This window comes from Gobio gobio (assembly GCF_949357685.1).
Source record: "Gobio gobio genome assembly, chromosome: 17".
Taxonomy (NCBI): domain Eukaryota; kingdom Metazoa; phylum Chordata; class Actinopteri; order Cypriniformes; family Gobionidae; genus Gobio; species Gobio gobio.
Genome location: NC_137110.1, coordinates 23,728,086 through 23,743,989, shown reverse-complemented (window position 1 = coordinate 23,743,989; position 15,904 = coordinate 23,728,086). Strand labels below are relative to the sequence as shown.

Genomic DNA, 15,904 nt, shown 5'->3' with positions numbered 1-15,904 from the left:
GACCGAGTTCTTTCATAAAAGACAAAATAATTACTGGAATACTGTAAACAACCAAGAAACACCACAATTGGTCAAGACAGGAGGGAAAAACACCCAGAAACACCTCATACGTAGTATAAGGGGCTTTCCTTGCCATTACTGCTTGGATAACACACCTACGTCTCCTTCGATTAAAAATAATGGCTAGTGCGGTGGCTGCGATAAACCTACTAACATCCATTGCCATGAGTTTTGGAATGACCTATCGCAAGAGGAAAAAAATATGTTTAAGTCGCATAACATCAGTGAATGGAAACGCAGTCATTTCTCAATTTCGTCATTTCATTTTTTTATCGACAGTTCTGCGCAAATCTTTAATGGAAACCCCCGCGACTGTTGTGTCTGTGCCTTATTAAAGGGATAGTTCAACCAAAAACGAAAATTAGCCTATGATTTACTCACCCAGCAAGAAACCTAGGTGTATACGACATAATTTTTTTTCAAATGAATACAATCTGAGTTATATTAAAAAATGTCCTGGCTCTTCGAAGCATTATAATGGCAGTGAATGGCTGTTTCTGTTTTATCCATAAAATCCATCATAAAAGTGCTCCACACGGCTCCGGGGGGTTAAAGGGATAGTTCACCCAAAAATTTAAATGTTTATCTAAAATCTATGAGAGTAAAAAAAAAAAACATGCACAGACAAATGCAAATTAAACCTTGCTGCTCGTGACGACACATTGATGTCTTAAGACACGAAATGATCGTTTTTTGCGAGAAACCGAACAGTATTTATATAAAAATGTTTTACCTCTAATTAATATACCTCTATGTCCAACAGCCTTGAATGTGCTCTCACTTCCGATGAGGGAGGTCTGTACATGATCTGGCTTGGGTAGACTACAAACATAAAATTTTAATTTCCCTTTAATAGCGAAGCTATTCTCTTCTGAAGCAAAGCGATGCATTTCTGTAAGAAAAATATCCATATTTAAAACTTTACAAACTGTAATCTCTAACTCCCGCCATCTGTTGTACACGCTTTCACGAGAGACTTGCGTTTCAGCGTAAATGAGATTTGGGGAAAAAATGCACAAGTTGTATGGACCCTTTTTATGTGCGGGCAGCCCGTGGTCACCATTCCCTCTCATTGTATGTGTTAATTTTTGGGTGAACTGTCCCTTTTTAATGTATTCTGTTGAAGTTGCATCATCTGTATTCAAAAACTTCATGGACTCTTAGCTTTGTTTGCATGTTTATGTAATCTGTTACTAATTTCTGAAGCTGGTCATACTGAGGCAAATGAGTCCGTGATGCAGCACCCCAGAGAAGTGTGGAAAAAGTAAGACAACAATTTGCAGTGTAGCCCCACTCACCAAACATGGGCAGAAATAGAAGACTGTATTACCAGCTATATTAGGGGCCATGGCTGTTTGTGCCATTATAATCCTAAACCCTGACAAACAGGATTAAGCACACCAAAAATACAAATTCTCATGGATAGAGTTTTATATTTTCAAAGAACTCCTAACTGACACATCATTGGATAGATTGGGATGATCCGAGGTATTCTAGCGAGAGCTAAGAAGGATCATACTGAATCCAAAGAGCTCAGCGGTAAAAGCCTTTTTCCTGGGGTGCTTGCTTGCTCTGTTCCAAATTTTTGGCTTGAAAGAGATGGGAGAGGGTGAGATTACAGCTGTCCTGCCGCTCTGCATGGATGCTGTTTGGGGCCAGGGCTTCCTAGATCACTGCCCTCGACGCTATACATAGAAATGCCCAGCCAAGGCCTCAACGCTGGTCAATTGCTCATTATGGTTTGAGTTATATCATCGTCCTATTCAGGATAATGGAAAAAAGAGAGAGAATGAAAACAAACAACAACAAAAAGGTCAAACAAAGGGTTTAATGCATTGTCCTGCGGCATTAGTGCGCTAAAGGTTTAAAAAGGGGCTGAAAGCACAGAGATGCCATTAAACGGAGAATTGTGTTGGGTGAGTTAGAGTGAAATTTATTTGTTGAGTATAGCAACTAAAAGGATAAAAGCCTGGTTTATACTCCACACATGTGCATTTGTTTTGCCGGTTGCAAAAACATTGACTCATGATGGCTTTGGGTCGGGTTTTACTCAGTCATTCTTTTTAATAGTTTGACCTGTGGGAAACAGTCATATGTCCCATGTACCAAAACAGTGGCAGCCCTCACTCACAGCTGTCTGGATCTGGGTCTTTTGGGGCTACTGGGCAAACTGGAATGTTAAAGTCAAAAGATGTTAACATAATCAGCTTTAAATAAGTCTTTACTCTTCAGTGGCACCACAGAAGCTGCTTCCGAACGAAAAGGTGCATTCATAAGGACTGCTTAATGTTGCACAGAGGCACTGTATTTTATGGGGGAAAAAACCTTTTTCTACATCTTGTCCAATGTCTGTCAAACAACATGTAAATGGCTATGAAAACAAATATAGTAATTGCTTCTGTGCTTCCGTTGTGCGAATATTGTTTAAAATATAAGCACCATAAAACAAAATCATCTGCTTGTCCAGTTTAAAATCACTAAATTATGATTGATCCATAAAGAAAAAGAAATGCACAACAGTTTAAAATTAAAATCTACCCCAACAAAAAAAAAATCTTCAAATTTATATCTTATCAACATTATAGTGTTACCTTCATTTTGACGCGCATGCGCAAGCTTTTGCTCGTTTAATCCCGGGACACAATGCACGAAAGTTTGCCATCGTGAAACAATCGTGGCGATTTCTGTGACCTTGGCTCCTAATCGGTTGTTCTATGTCGTACAATTAGAGAGGTTCAAAGATGGCCGTTGTCACAGACTTTCAATTTTCTGACTGTGTCAGAAATTCAGCATGATCATCGCAGTGTGTTTGCTGCTACAACCTACGTCTACTGACCAGCCAATAAAATTGCAAATTGAAATCGATGCGACAAGGCGCTAAACCTCAAAACTGCTTAAGTGCTTGAGACATCTAAAAACCCAAGCCATGAAACTACATTAAAATACATTATAATAAGTATAATAACTGTTCTATTTTAAATGTAATTTATTTAAGATGACAAATCTGAATATATTCAGCAGTCATTACTCCAGTCTCCTGTGTCATATTATCTTTCAATAATCATTTAAATATGCCCTATTTGGTGCCTAAGACACATTTCCAGAAACCATGTTGTGCTGTTTAATGTTTTTGTGGAAATGTGATAGATTTTATTCAGGATTCTATGAATAGAAAGTTTAAAAGAACATTTGAAATAGAAATATTTTGAAACATTATAAATGTCACTTTTGATCAATTTAGTGCATATTTGCTGAATAAAATTATTTAATTTAATAATAATAAAAAGATCTGCACCCCAAACTTTTGAACCGTAGTTTATCTAGCAATATAAACATCAATCTGTTTTTTAATGAATGAAAATAAAATTTCATCATGCAAATATAGATGATAAACTATTTAGATTTTCTGCCAGTGACTCATTTTATAATCTCATATTTTAATATAGCAGCTTTTGTTATTCTTTGTTATTTTTCAGTGTCTCTTGAGAGGGATGGATTTTTTTGTTAAATACCGAGTTGAAATAGAAGGCGGAGAGCCACAGGAAGAGGGCTGGATTTTCAAATCCTTCCACTGTGGGTCCAAATATGGAAGGGAAGTTTCTGGTAGCTGAATATTTTAGCTAAAATTCCTAAAATTGGGTGGGCTTACTGAACATCCTGAACATGCAAGCCAAACGAATAACCTCAAAAATGAGAGTTATGAGTTTGTCCAGCTGTTTTAGCGTTTTATAAAAGTTGTTGTGATCCACAATCCTACTTAACGGAGGGCAGTCCATCATGTTAATGGCTGAGGCTGATAGGATGTTTTATTGGATGGTGTGAAGTGAATTTGCATCGTGTCAGAGTGTCCCATGAGGATGACAGATGCTGATTTGATAAATTGCATTATACACACCAGGCGCTTTCTGAGATCAATGGCGGACTACATATAATGTCCTGCCCCATGGTATAGTGCTATGGGGTACGGTTAGTCCCCAATCTCTGCAAAACACAACACAACACACACCCACCTACCAGAACAGACTCTGGAATAGATATCAGCCAAGCTATTCCTTAGGGTGTTCGCATCTGTGTGGTTATTGTTAAGGCAGAGCTAAAGCAGCCTACTTTGGAGAATATAATACAAAACAAGTGTAACTCCCTGTAGGCTGTAAGCTTGTACTTCCGACAGAGAGTAAATCAGGACTGCTTCGTATTGCGCTTATAATAAGCAAAGTTTTTAATGATTTAGACACATTTAAGTGCATCAACACTAAACCAATAGTCTAAATAAAAGCACGCGTCTCCTGAAGCCCTTTGACTTCAAAAGAAATAAAATGTAAAATGTTCATATGAATGATTTAAGCCTATGGCAAAACAAGAGACCGGCCGAGTCAATGGCACATCAATCATTCAAAACTTTACATACGCCTGTCTAACTGAGTTTGGCAATGCAGAATATTCCCTGGAAACAATGAAATGGCCGGGAAGTAGAGAAAAGGGAGAAAAGAATGGGAAGACCGAAAACATAAAAAAAAATATAGGCAAAATTATGGGGAATACGGCTGAGAATTACAGGGGAGATAATGAGAGAAACAAAAACACAATAACATTTTGGAGTAAGCAAAGTGAGTAGATGGCAAGTTCAGGGATAATTTAGGCTTGTACAAAATGCAAGTCAGTTTTTTGAATTGTTTCTCACATCACTTTATTACAAATTTGGCTGCTTGCTTTCCATGTGCTTTGAATTCAGAACTGGCCTGTTTCTCATGGTCATCTTTCTACTAAACGGCATAAAGTCAGTGTTCCATTGGGTTAATGGCAAATAAGAATTTCCACGATAAAGATACAATTTTTCTTACACCTTGAATAAATGTATGTACACAACATCATTATTTTCAAAAAAAGTTCTTAAAGGGGACCTATTATGCTTTTTTTATTTGTACCTTTCCTTCGGTGTGATATACGGCTGTTTGTGCATGTGAACAGTCTGCAAAGTTATAAAGCACAGAGAGTGTATAAAGTCCTGTACAAGTCATGCTTGCAAAGGTGGTTTGGGTCGATCAGCTTGTTCTTCTTGAATGTCATTTATAGGACTCGGGCTCGAACTGATATGAACTGTCAAAACTTGACACTATATAACCATAGTTACATTAGTATTTACAGCGTCTCAGAAGCCTCCGGAGCTGATTCTTGCCGGTTATGGTAAGGGGAGATATATTTCTGATATATCTCCCAATCACAACAGACTGGGCCAGCTGACCAATCAGAGCAGACTGAGCTTTTCAGAAGGCAGGTTTTAAATAAACCAGAACTAAAACAGAGATCATTCAGACAGAGGGTGAAAACAGGTGCTGCAACAATGTAAATAGTAAATTCCCAGAAAAATAATGAGGTTTAAAAAAAAAAAAAACTTTTCTAGTAGATAAAAAATGTAACCTGTAAATGAGGATAATAGGGACCCTCTAAATATATTTTTATATAGATATTTTTTTTAGCATTAAAGCCGTGTTTCCACTCAGGAACTTTCCCCAGGAACTAGGGACTTTGGGGGGTGGTACTCGACCACAGGAAACGGGGTCTAAAAGAAATTCCGCAATAAAAATGTTCAAAAACTCAAAACGGCCCTGTTCCCAAGGTAGTACTTTTTCAAAATTCAGGAACTTTCAGGGGTGGGACTTGGGTGCTGAACATGCTGATTGGTTGAGTTCACGCCACATTTTATTTCAACCTAAAAGTCTGTTGCAGTGCGTGCAGTAAGAGTTGTTTGCTATTCCAATCAACAATGGAGTTTAAAAAATACGATTGATGGACCGACGATGAGGTTCTGGCTTTAATAAGTTTATTTGCGGAGGACGAAATCCAGTGGGCTCTGGAAAGACGCGCGCAGTCCAACGTCTCCGGGCTAATCTTCACGGTACTTTAAACCGCTATGGAAACGCAGACAGCAGCAGGTCTGGGGGGAAAAAAGTTCCTGGGACAAATTGTTTTAGGTAATTTCAGTGGAAACGGGGCTTATATGGGTTATATATACAGCCTGGACTAAACTGATGTCAATTATCTGATGTCTTAAAGGGATAGTTCACCCAAAATTCTGTGGAAAATTCAAAGAAAGATATTTTGAAGAATGTTTGTAACTAAACAATTGTTGGGCACCTTTTGTTCACAAACATTCTTCAAAATATCTTCCTTTGTGTTCAGCAGAAAAAAGAAATGTATACAGGTTTGAGGGTGAGTAAATAACGACAATATTTTTAAATAATGAAAATATTTTTTTGGGTGAACTATCCCTTTAATATACTTATTGACTTTGACGAACAGTCATTAGGGTCTATGGGGGTCCTTTCTATAATATCCTGTTTTAAGTTTTGTTTGCGTGTTTGTAGGTAATAAAAATAGTAATAAAAGATTATGCTAAATTATACTATTAAGGTTTTCTTTTCAGCAATATCATTCTTATTTATTCATTATGATAATAGAATCGTTCTGTTCTGTTATCATACAATTTAAAAAAATGAATTTAGAAAATGCACAATAATTTTTTTTAATAAATGTATAGATTGGGACGAAAATCTGCATCTTGTCATTAACCACCTAGCAGATACACACATTCCCTGGCATTAGATTTACTTTGCCCTTGTGGTTAAAATTGGAGCAGGTTATTTCTGTTCTGCACAAGGTGAATTCATCTAAATGTATTTTTCATTGGACATTGAGTTCCTCTGTAAACACACAGTGTGCATCAGTCTGGCCTCTGTCAGCACTTAAGACCCTGCGATGGTCTACATGTTAAATGGACCCTCTGAACCTCAGCTCTTGTGGGGCTGCATCGAGCCAAAGATGGTGGCAGTGGACTTGTATGCACTGATCCACCTTAGTAAAGAGCTGAGTATGCTAAAAATAACTTTGCATGTGTACCTTATCCCGGGATTCCACAAAAGAGACCCACTGGACCACTGGAGTCCAATGAGAAATAATAGGAAGTTATGGGTATAGGGCATTACTTAACCATTAATTTTTAAATCTTAATAGAATGTAAAGCTTGTTTATCACGTCATTGGAGAAGCGCTTATTAAACATCACTCTTTTAATCAATGGTTTTGGCCCTCTAAAATTTAAATTTGTCTTTTAAAATCTGAAACCGAATATTTTCGGTTGTCAAAATGTTGGCGCATTACTATCAATGATTCAAAAATGTTCAATAATCCGGTTACAAGAAGTTGAGTCAGTGAGTTCGCTTGGATCAGTTCTGAAAATATATGGTTCAAAAGTAGTTTTTTGTTGTTGTTGAGATTGTTTGTTTGTTTGTTTGTTTTTATTCATTAAGCATTTTTGTACCTATACTGTCCCAGTTTCTATTCACTTTCATTATATTAAAAAGAAAAGAGTGTCCAGGATATTCTTCAAACATTCACCTTTTGTGTTCCATAGGAACATTTAAAAAAAAAAAGAAAGTCATATAGGTTTGGAAAGACATGAGGGTGAGTAAATAATGATTGTTTTTCCTCAATACAATGAGTCACATATTTTGCAAAGACAGGCTTTCATAATGTTCTTGGAAGAAGAATTATTTTACCAATTACATAAGAGAGGGTCGTCACACAGAGGTGAATGCAACAGATTTTTCCTCAGTTATGGATTCACTCATGGCCACTGGCCATGAAGAATTTATGAGTCTATTTCATTTATTAGTGTTGTCATTCCAACGGCACAGAAACTTTGCCAGCTTTCAGCTAGATTTCTTTGAGTCGTATTTCACTGCGTGTTGGCTGGAGATTCTGAAAATCACATGATGCTTTTCTCCTGCGCTGCTTGAAAAATGGGGTTTTGAGGCAAAAATGTCATAGACTGATTTTGTTTTCCTCGGTTTAATTGCAAAATATAGCAGCCAAAGAATGTCTTTTTTTTATGAGGCAATGAAAGAATCAGGGTTGTTAACTAAAACCAAAACCATTAAAAAAACAAAAAAATTAATTACTTAAAACAAAATAAACTTCAACTGAAAAAGATATTTAATTTGTATTTATTTAATTTCAGCTAGTTTCCAAGGCAGCATTTTTCATTTTAGTTTAGTTTAGTTTAAGTGGAGGTACTAAATTAACTAAAACTAAAATGTAATAAAAAATTTAAAAAAAAAACTAATTAAAATAAAATATAAACATCTAATTCAAAATAATAACAAAATAGTATATTGATAAGGTTTTTTTTTTTTTTTTTTTTTTTTTTTTTTTTTTTTTTTTAAGATTTAGGCCTGGTTTCAGAGAAAGAGCTTAGATTAAGCCAGTATTAGGTCTTAGCTCAATTAGGACACTTAAGTAGCTTTTATAAGTGTGCCTTAGGAAAAAAAAAAACCATACCAGTTTGCATCTTGAGACAAAACAATGTCACTGACATATTTTAAGTGCAAGCTGGTTTCAGTTAAAACCATTCAAACTTGCATTTTAGTCTGGGACTAGACTTAAGCCTTGTCTCTGTGAAACCAGAGGTTAGAGTTAAATGCTTTATTTTTAAAGGAAAAGAAGAAAGGTTTGTGCAAAAGATTTCTCTATGGTGAATTGTACTGTCAGCTCCTGGATGGCCTTGAAATTGACCTTTTGTTGTAACCTTATATGTAGTGTTGGGGAAAGTTACTTTGAAAAGTAATTCATTACAATATTGCGTTACTCCCTTAAAAAGTAACTAATTGAGTTACTTAGCTACTTTTTAAGAAAAATAATGTGATACGTTACTTTTGCGTTTCACCTGGGCTTGTTTTTTTGTTTTTATAACAAAAAAAGTTATATTTTTGTGATGTTTTTTGTGAAAAGACCCTTTTTGAAATAATAAGCAAAATTGAAATAATAAGCCTCTACCTGAGGTAAAAATGCTAATTTACACGTGTACAGTAGAGGACGCAGCTCAAACAAACCTTTCAGCTGTGCTTCCATTCTGGATAATGGAAGAATAGGATGCAGGAGAAAAAAAGTTTAAAACTTACTTCATCAATAAAAACACAAAATCTAGTCATTTTTGCTCCTGATTTAACTGAATCACCGAAGGTCAGCAACAAGACATTGGTCAATAAAGGTGGATTAAATGCATACACAAATATTTGTTTTGTTTAACATGTAATTATTGGAGGTTTGCAGAGTATCAAGATTTAGCATTTTACTGATTTTATTCATTTTGAGGAATACTGAATCTTTTTTTGTGCAAGTGAGATCAGTCAATACATGCTCACATTTAGTCTAGAACTACAATAACCATCATGTTTACACACAACGCCTCTGCACTTACTCTCGATTTCTATCAACATGGGGACAGGAGAGCTGTCAGTCAAATAAATTAGAAAAAGTAACTTTTTTAAAAGTAATGCATTACTTTATTAGTTACTTGAAAAAGTAATCTGATTACTTACCTCAAGTTACTTGTAATGCGTTACCCCCAACACTGTATGTAAATAATAACATAATAAAAGTTAGGAATTGTATGGCTGATGAGAGTTTAGACTGTTGTCTTATTGGTAGGATACAACTTATTCAATAATGTGGATGGCTGACTGAACAATGTTTTTTTTTTTTTTTGTCTTAGCACCCTCAATCAGAGCTTTGAAATTAATGCCTGTGGAGACAGTGCAGATAAAAACATGAAGAGTCAGTCAGAAGTGATACCAATCATATGTAGCGCCGCTGCTCCTACTTCTTTTTCCCGGCGGTCTCCCTCATGTCTTGGCAACGTGGGGAACTGGCAGTGTCAATTTATCAGAGAACAAAAGAGACACTATGTGGGTAGGGAGTGCGTCTGTAGGCCCTTGGAGAGGAAACAGACCCCCCACCTCCTACCTGCGCATTCAAACAGGATGCCGGATGCATCATGTTCCTCAAACAGACAAGTGGAACCTCATAATTAGCATTTTGGAACTTTTTCTTTTGTTTGTCTTTCCTCGTCTTCTTTTTAAGTTTTCTGTTTATGTTGTTTAAATGAATTTGCTATTATTCCAGAGTTCATTGTCCTAGAAAGTTAAGAGTACATTTACTATGGCGATATATATATATATTATATATAGTGACGAAGATTTAAAGTGTCTGTCGATAGAGATTTTGCGTGTATCACAGTGTTTAAATATAGCTGTATAGCGCAGGACTGCTAAAAGTTTTTGACACGATAGAAAAAAATATGCATGAATTTGAAAATGAAGTGTGGAGCATGCTTGATGTTAAAAAACTTTAGCTCAAACTGTCAGTTAAGTACTTGCTCTGTCTAACGGTCAAATACACACAAAACTATGCCAAAATTATTGTCTTGGCAAGATAAAATAAAGATAAAATAACAAAACAACGATATTGTGATGAATATTGTTATCATCACGAAATAAGATTTTGTCATCCACCCCCAAGAATATATATTTTTTGTCAATATTTCATAACAACATTTTTATGAATGTATGAAATAATATTTTTTAGGTGCTGTGATTTAATTCCTTCGTGATTTATTTAAAAGTCCTGTGGATGTGGCAAATTAAGTTATTGTTACTTATTAATTAATTAATTAGCAAGTACAAATAATCACTGTGGAATAATATGAGGTACAATATGCATAGCAATTTTATTATCTACAGTATTTTGATGCAGGACAAATATTTTTTAAATGAAAAAAATGTATCTATTTACAATGTAAATATTTTTTCTTATATCACCAAGTCCTCATACATCTCTCTGTCTTTTACCTTCAGGTCTGTGATCATCTGGTGATTCATTTTTTTTCTCCTGAAAAAGAATCAGGTAAATTTAAACACCTTATTTTTTGCTTTACCTATCTTTCCTATTTTCTTTTTTTATTAAAGGCACAGTATGTAAGATTTTTGGATTAAAATATCCCAAAACCACTTGAACAGTGTTATATATTTTGTTGATTTGTGTAATTACATTATCCCAAATGTTTCCAAGAATGTTTAAATCCAATGAAATAAGCAATTTTAACCAGGACACGGACCGTCATAGACATCATACTGCATTACCCTTGATTTGTTTTTTATTTTGTAGAAAACATGGAAACTCCAAAGATGCTTTAATATATAGTGCGTTTTATTAGACAGTTGAGCAACTGTTTGGATGCATTCATCGACAGAAAATGAATCATTGTTATATAGCTCAACACAGTTAGTCTTGTCGTTTAAATCTTGTTTTCATGATGTGCCATGTTTTACCATGCCTAATATCGATCTAACCTACCGCAGTGTGCAACAAGTGTCTCATAGTAGCCCCGAGCGAATGCACAGAGAAGCATTTATAACATGACTTTCAACACATCTACTCGCTCATTCAACACATCTACTTTGGCTTATCTACTCACCTATGCATCATCAAAAAGGCGTAAACTGAATTGAATCTTTTAATATCACTGTTATAGTACATTAAGGGACTTTAAGGGTGGGTTGCACTAATAATAAACTTATTTTAAACACAGATTAAATATGTAGAAAGATGGTTAGAATTAAAGGGCTGATTGTGATGAGCCGACGCCAGGATAAAGAATCCTTTAGCCTGGATTCTGAACGCCAGGATTCTTTAGCCTGGCGTTGATTCATCCCGATCAGCCCTTTAATTCTAACGGTCTTTCTACATAGTTAATCTCTGTTTAAAATTAAGTGGTGCAACACAACCCAGATCAACAAATCCTTGATTAGCGTTAAACTTTGCTTAATTTAATCCTTATTGGTGCAACTCACCCTATAGTGTTGAACGTTCCGCTGTTTTTAATGAAATACTGCAGCAGGTGCTGTATATGGGTCACAAGTGCCAAAAACTTGAATCTTGTTCACATATTTTTGTATTTAATATTAACAGTTCTATGGCTGTTTTGCCCTCCAGGGCTCGCGGCAGTCACGTGACTGAAAACTATGAATAGCAGCAGCCAATCAGAATATATTTGATGTTTAAATGTAGTTATGAGAAGCTGGAATTTGGACCAATGAGAATTCCCGGTGGATGGGGCTGCCAATTTTTTAATGACTTAGAATAGAAGAATTTTTACACCTTAGTTTTCATATTGTTTTGACTGACATCCATGTGTTTTTTTGTCTGGCCTTACCAATTCATTTTATTCTTTTATGTAACTTTTGGCTCCTTTACATTCTGTACACTTAAAGAGCTGCCTCAGCGCACTCCTGACGTAAAGAGAGGGAAGGAAAGAAGGTTGCTTACATAAGATGACCTAAGTGTCAGAGGGGCCAGGGGCAGGACACAATGTCATCTCTGTGATGTAAGCCCTGGTTCCCATCTCACTGCCGTTCCCTAAATGAAACAAACTCACTTTTGCTCAATTAGCCAAGCAGATTAAAAAAAAAAACCATCAGAACATGATGCGCTCAGTTATGTAACAATCGCATACTCGCAGATCGCCACCTGACTTCACTCAAAGGCAGTGTGTCATTGGTTCCCACGGCAGACGTCAGCCTCCTCCAGATCTTAAGAGACTCAAATGCATGAAATTTACCATTTGTAAAGGGGAATGTGAAGTGCACATTTCTGTAATGCCAATATAACATCAAAATCGACAATTTATTTCTTAATGCATATTCCTTGTGTAATTAAATAATCTGTGTACATTATTCAAACCTTTTTGGCTGACGTCACAAATTTGTCTTCATTTTCAACTATTAATGTCCAACTACCGAGGTAGGATTGCACCAAAAATGTGTAAGTTCTTCATTAAATTGGAACTAACAGGCCAAATAAGACGACTTCCTGATGCCAGGTGTTCTAATCATTTTGGCCACCACTGTATTTGCTTACCAAACCGTCTATGACACGATGCACAAATATTTATTGTGTATATATTGTAAATAAGTGCACCTTTACTACACAAATAGGCTGAAAATTCTGGATTTTTTGGGGGGGAAAGTAAAAATGGTTACGGAATTTACAATGCAAAAGAATATGGGCTGTTTTTGGAGGATTTCAAAGTAAAAATATGGAGCTTATCATTTTATAAAAGCACTTACTGTACATGAATCCTTCTGTTAAAATTTGTGTATTACTGTATTTGAGCTGTAAAGCCGGTTAAATAATTAGACAATTATTTTAAGTGTTATGTTGTCATGGATGCAATTACACTGAAAAGGTTAGTAAGTATTTTTTTTTTAATAAATATTTGATGTCTTTTGGCTGTTTAAACAGTGAGTATTTTAACTTTTACAAATTGGCCCTATGCACTTTCATTGTAAACGCCTCACTGGAGAACTGATTCTTGCTTGTTTTAAAGAAAAGGAGAGACGATTGCAAATACATTTCTGTGGTAATAACCTTTATCCCACAAATTCTGACTATTCAGTTTAACTTGTACCGAACCCGGAATATTCCTGTCTACCTTTGCATTGGGAACGCACATATGCAGGCTTCCTCTGAAGGCAGCACACTAGGTTTAATTTTAGATTTGCATGAAGACATGTCAAATGTCCATTGTGATTCTGTCATTGTATGATAGATTTGTTTTCATCTCAATGTTATGAAACATATGCCAGTTATTTCAGTCGCAGTGAGATCTCTGAGGGCAGGCGCCTCCATTACACTAAATGAATTTGTTTTTGCATGTACTGATAGCACTAAACGCTTCTCACCTCCTAATTGATTTTCTCATTCATCTCCGGGGAATGTTGTTCACAGTCATGGATGCTTCTGAAGGAGCCACATTTCAAACAAGCAGCATAGTGTGGACAATCCACCCCCTTTCCACCCGAAACTAAGATGTTGCCCTTAGAACTAATAATGGGTTTTAGCGCATGCTTCTCCGATTGATCTGCTAAAACTATAAGTGCAAGCAGAACAAATCCCTGTAATGATTGCCTCAGGAGGGGAGCCAGAGCCGAGCTAAGAGTGTGTGTGTGAGTGTGTGTCAGCTCATAGCGCCACTCACACACATTATCTCCCCACTGTACATCTCCTCACAAACATATTCTCCGAATTATTCCAGCAAACTACGCTCTCCATTCCTATGTCCTGTGTAGTTGAAAGTCCAATATTCTTGAATTCTAAGGTTAGCTGTCTTTTTTTCAGAAACATTTTGTTAAACACACTCGCTCACATATAGATCGATACGCTACATAAACTCACTGCAGAGACAGAATGTCATATTATAGCTTTATGCCCTCTTTTTTTATCAACACTTGAATGTGGATACGTTTTTAAAAAAAGCTACATTTTGAACAAAAAGCTGAGAAAACCACGTCAAAGACTACAGCGTGTTTAAGCAATGCTTTTATCGCTTGTTTCTGCACCTTTTTCACCTGTGTTTTGATCTGGAGATTCTGTTTTCTTTCAGAAGATGCGTAATAGCGCCCCATACTGTATAACAGTGAAAACACAGAACATTTTGTCAATGGTGGGGAAAGAGTTAAATGCATAAATATTTATTTAAAATGTCATAACTCAATCTTCCAGTGAAAAAAAGTCCAAAAAGATAATTGACATGAGTGAACTTTCACAGTTTGTAGAAAATGTTTCACTTTGTGATCCCAAACAGAGGTGTCATTTTATAATCAGTTTGGGTTCCCTAAGACTCCAGCAGAGAGGTCATTTTTGGCCTTTTTGCGCCTTCATTGATAGGGACACCAGGAAACAACTGAGAGGAGAATGGGGAAGGGGATCGGGAAATGGCACAAGTCTGTAGAATGTGTCAGAGAGCATTTATTAACCACCAGGCCACTCAAGTTTTGTTTTTAAAAGACATGGTTTCTTTTACTCCAATTTAGAAATTTTCTAAAACCCTATTTCTCACTTAATTTACATTGACTTTCCAATAAGACCCTGATGTCAAGAGATATAGTAGTTCTTCTCCCCCAGCCCGCCTCGATACTGTCGAAAACATGCTCTTCTCAAACAGAACTGAGGCATCAGATGTACATGTTCATGTGTGCGTGCGGTTGAGAGCTGACACATGCCCAGTGGTGTTTGTTTTTCGAGGCATGACTTGACCGCTGCTCGGAATTCCATTTGGCTGGCCATCTGAGAGATGAGCTTCAGGGTCCTCTGTCACGTTATGCCTGTACCACTGCTCTGAGCTCGCAGCCAGATATTTGTGTTTTTGAGTTTCTGTGGGGCTTGTAGGGCTTCATGTACCCGACATAGTCCAAACACTAATCATTTAAAATAGTTCATGCTACTTTATTGAGGAGCTTGCTAGGAAAAACTATGCCTAGTTGTATTTGTAAAGCTTTCTAGTGCTTTCTTGTAACACTGCACAGTTTGGCCCAAAATGTATTACTAAATGCAAATATATTTATCTAATTCAATTGCAGCTATTGCGAATTTGATAATCGCCATATAGCAGTTTAGTTTTTATTTTCGTTTAATTGTTCAACCTTATGCGGTACCATGGTGCATTAATGGTATCAACCAATACCATGTTTTTTTTTTGGTATACCATAGGACTAAATGATCACCTGTTCATATGCTGAGGTATAACCATGGCACGTTTGCAAAAAAATCCAATAATACCAGGGTACTTATTTCTTAGTGCATTTACTGAATCTTTGGTGTAGAAGTACTGTGAGGTCTGGACACAAATGTTGGATTACATTTGACTGGTGAGACAGACGTTTCACTTTCTTGTACTCCTGCTGTTCTACTGAAAATCTGAGTGGTCATTGCCATGGAAACTCTGGAGACCTATCAGGTACAGGCTTTGGGGTCATTTAGTTGACGTTGGGGCATTGATGCAGTAGTGACCATAGCGACATAAATATATTCTGTACAGTACTCAACGGATCTTACTTATGCGAGTGAGGAAGTACAGTACTAAGTATAATGTGAGATGATTTTATAGAATTAATCTGAAGCTAAATCAAATGGACCTGAAACAGAAGAGTGTTTTATGATTCAGAGAGTGG

General features: G+C 36.3%; 1 protein-coding gene across 3 annotated transcripts in view; it reads left to right on the top strand.

Annotated features, from left to right (window-relative positions):
* Positions 1-15,904, top strand: part of lpp (LIM domain containing preferred translocation partner in lipoma) — a 239,944-nt gene that overhangs the window by 35,081 nt on the left and 188,959 nt on the right. For 2 of the 3 annotated variants that reach the window (XM_079841468.1, XM_079841469.1), the window contains exon 2: positions 10,751-10,799. The exons of the other annotated variant lie outside the window; for it this stretch is intronic. The gene's annotated coding sequence lies outside the window, so the exon portion shown is untranslated. The remainder of the gene's footprint in view (positions 1-10,750; positions 10,800-15,904) is intronic. 3 annotated transcript variants of the gene reach the window in all.